The following is a 3,802-nucleotide window of genomic DNA, read 5'->3' as shown; positions in this document are numbered from 1 at the left end:
CAAAACATGCGGTTGGAACAATATACAGTGACACAAAATTTTCCCTAATCACCGAACATGTTTACAAAATAAATATATTAAATTAAATAAAATGATCAGTTTTCATTAAAGAAATCTTATTCTTACAAATAAAAAAAAATTCATGATTTAATTACCTATGAACATATCAATTTTTTTTTTTTTTGTTTTTTGTGTAACCAAACACTCTGATATTTATTATAAAATATTATTTTTTGAAATGGTACTACAAATAAAAAGTATTGTAAAAAAAACTAGTAATACAAAAGTATTGCCAAACATATTGTAAGTTAAAAGGTGTCACTATTTAGTTATTATTATTTTTTTTTTAGGAACTATTTAATTATTTTAAAGGAAAATATGTGATTAAAATGAAACATGATTTTCTTATTGTGAGTAACCAAGCACTCTACTAGTTTTTCTTTTCTTTAACAATAATTTTCATATTTCATCTCAGTGTTTAAAATCATTTAATCATTTTATTACTTTTTATAAAGCATTTTTATTTTAAAAAAGGATTGCAAATAAAAAGCATTATGATAAACAACTAAGAATAAAAAAGTACTTTTAATTAAAGCATTAATTACTTAATTACTTTTAATTACTATTTAATTACTTTTTTTCTTTAGTAAACACTATTTAATTACTTAAAACAAAAAATATGTGACTAAAATGAAATATGAATTTTCTCTTTCAAAAAGGGGGAAAAAAAATGATAAAGCATTAATTAAGATGCTATAGCACGAAAAGAAACTAATGCCATCATTCATTAAAGAATGCGAAGCTTAGGCTTGAATGAGAGAAAACTATTGTGATACAAAGCGTCAAATTCAAAGCCATAATAATTTTTATATGTAACATCATTTTGTAAACAAAATTTGATAATAAAATATATATAGTTATCTCCAATAAAGGGATTTCTACCTAGGTGTGACTGAACCTAATATCAGGAAGTGCGTTATTAATAATTTTACTATAGGGGCCAAATCTTTAAATGCTAGATGGCAATTGTTAAAAACTTCTAAATCCTAATTAAGTTATTAAGAATCCAAAATCAAAAGATAGTAATGCTTTACACGATATGTAATCAACGGTCTTATTATAGGAGGATGGATTGCTTTGGAGATATTTGCGAGATTTGATTGAATAAACAACAAAAACAGGTTTAGGAATAGTGGCGGATTCCCTACCATATATTCCATTACACATTACGCAAGCTTTGTCAAGTAAAAGCACAAAATTTCAAGTTTGAGGCAACACCACATTTTGATTTGTTCAGATTATTGAGTCTTTTTTGGTAAGAACTCACGAGAGAGTTTAAAGATCTAATACGAGCCTAAAATTATTAGTTTTTGAAAATAGTACTATTATTAATTTCTGGTAGTTGAGAGCTGAGTATTGTTTTGATTTATAGAATCCTACTCCTACATGTGAGAGCAGTTTTTAAAGCTCCATCTGAAACCTTGAAAATGATTTAATAACTTTGCACATTTTTTATTTAGGATTCACCACATACTTATTCGAAGTAATCTTCTAAGGATAAAGAAGTAAATATATTGAAACGAGATATTAATTACTGGAGAAATATAACAACAATTAAAATGAGACGTGGGTAGTACTAGGGGTGGGCAAAAACCGACCTGACCCGACAAAACCGACCAAACCGAAGAATTTGGGTCGGTTTGGGTTGGTTTTTATTGTTTAGTCGGTTTGGGTCGGGTTATACATATTTAAATGTTAGATTTTCGGTTCGGGTTACGGGTTGGAAGGAATTTTAACCCACCCAACCCGAACCGAACCGTTTCATAACCAAAGAGCCATTTTGCAAAAATTATTTTCATTAAATTATTTCTATGAAATTTTGTAAGCCATTGATCTCTCACCATCTAATTACCACCGTTGGATTTCAAGATGAAAACACAATACACAACAGTGACAGCACTCAACAGAACACAATCTCAGATTCTCACAAAACGAAATTGAAGCCCTAGCATTCGCGTCGCCAATCGCCACTCGCAGGCAGCATCCTCCGGCCAGCCACCACCCGATTGAACTCCCAAGCAACGCCACCACTCGTCACCCTCCCAAGTCCCAAGCTCTGCAGGTAAAAATCATTATATTTCTTATTATTATTATAGTGATTATTGATTGATTGAAATTGAAAGGAAATCTTTCATAATTTTATTTTATTTCGAGTTAGCAACTTCTATTTTATTTTTTTTTCGTTCCTTTCTGCTTCCCTTCGGATTGGAAAATTAAATAGATCTTTGCATCTCACACAATTCAAATCTTGTAACACTCAACACTTTCACGAGGCTCACTCTACATCCTAATTACACAAACACTGAAACACCTATGCACAAATTAAACAATTTTCCGGGAAATTGCAATCATCCTTCACAACCCAATTAAGCTAAAAACCCAGAAATGAAAGCAATGAAACACAGAAAACAAAGAGACAAAGACAGAAAGAGACTGACTTAGCTGAAGCAGACAAACGGAGTCTGGGCTCCACGGGACTCGGAGAAGCTCCTCTCATCTCAATCGATACAGCAACAAGATGAGAATGGCACCATCTGATTCTGATTTAGAGAAAAAACAAACACAAGCAGAAAAACAGAAAAATAGTATTTTTATTACTTTCTGGAAACACCCAAAAAAAAAAAAAAACAGATTCAGAGAAAGCAAATACAGAGAACTGAAAATGAAAAGTAGAAAATACCCAGTTGCTGTGATCTATTTAAAAGAGTGAGTAGCGGAGCTTTTGCTGGCTTAAAAAGAGTTAAAGACTGCCATAGAAGGCAGTTAATTCATTACTTTTTCATGCTCTTGTCTAAAACCCGGTAATCCAATAAAATATTGAGTATTGACTCAGACTAGTCAAATTTCCTCTTAAAAGATAGTCAAATTTCACTTTTTTTCTTTTCGGTGATGTTTAAGTTTATTCTTTTCTTGTGTAATGGTGTAGGTGCAGAATGATTTGGTTGGGGATAAGTGATATAAAAAAGAACAATGATTAAGAAAACTAAGTGGAAACTTTTTGGGTTATATATAATTTCTTTATCAAATAATAGTAATTTTGAATCTAGAACTTTAAAAATATTTAAAAATTAATTTCTTTGTTGAACAATCTGTCATTGCCAATTTGATTCTTGCTCTTAATGGTTAAAAATGCATACTTGTACTCAATTATGTCATTTGCATGAATGATGGAAAATAAATATTATTTTTTTATTTCAATTCATTTATATTTATGCCCTAAAATCTTGTGCAAATCAGAGTGTTTATATTGTTGTTTGTTTGATTCAAATGGCTTATTTTGTTGAATGGTGGACTTGGCAGTATCTGTCCAATTATTATATAAATTCATCATAATAATGTTCATAATTATGTACAAGCTAAACTTAAAGTACAAGCTGCATATATATATATATATATTTTTTATTTATATATTTATATATAATTATATATGAGGTTCTTTTCCTCAAGTCACTCAAAATTATTTATGCATAACTAAAACTTTTTGTCTTGATAAATATGAATAAAAACCTTAACCTGCATTTTTTGTTCACAATCGCAGAATATATTGGAAGAAAGCTACTTCTTCAGTCACCTTCAAGGACCAAACAGCTTGCCTGAATCACCTGTTGGACAGGCTTCTCAAACTCTCAGCAGTCAGCACTAATTTGGGCAGTGAATCTAATTCCTCTCCAAATGGTAGAACAGATGTGGCAGGTTTGATAAGCTTCTAATTCTCTGGAATTTATTCTCTTTTAATTTCCTT

The 3,802-nt window shown here is 30.2% G+C and overlaps 1 long non-coding RNA gene across 1 annotated transcript; it reads right to left on the bottom strand.

Annotated features, from left to right (window-relative positions):
• Nucleotides 1-1,838: 1,838 nt before the first annotated feature.
• Nucleotides 1,839-2,888, bottom strand: LOC112489736 (uncharacterized). The gene is made up of 3 exons (XR_007242658.2): nucleotides 2,741-2,888; nucleotides 2,499-2,600; nucleotides 1,839-2,116 (listed from the first exon to the last, which is right to left on the bottom strand). It is a non-coding gene; the product is annotated as an uncharacterized LOC112489736 (long non-coding RNA).
• Between the last annotated feature and the right edge of the window lie 914 nt (nucleotides 2,889-3,802).

The sequence above is a fragment of the Ziziphus jujuba genome, chromosome 7, assembly GCF_031755915.1.
Source record: "Ziziphus jujuba cultivar Dongzao chromosome 7, ASM3175591v1".
In the NCBI taxonomy this organism is placed as follows: domain Eukaryota; kingdom Viridiplantae; phylum Streptophyta; class Magnoliopsida; order Rosales; family Rhamnaceae; genus Ziziphus; species Ziziphus jujuba.
This window is presented reverse-complemented; position numbering and strand designations above follow the sequence as displayed.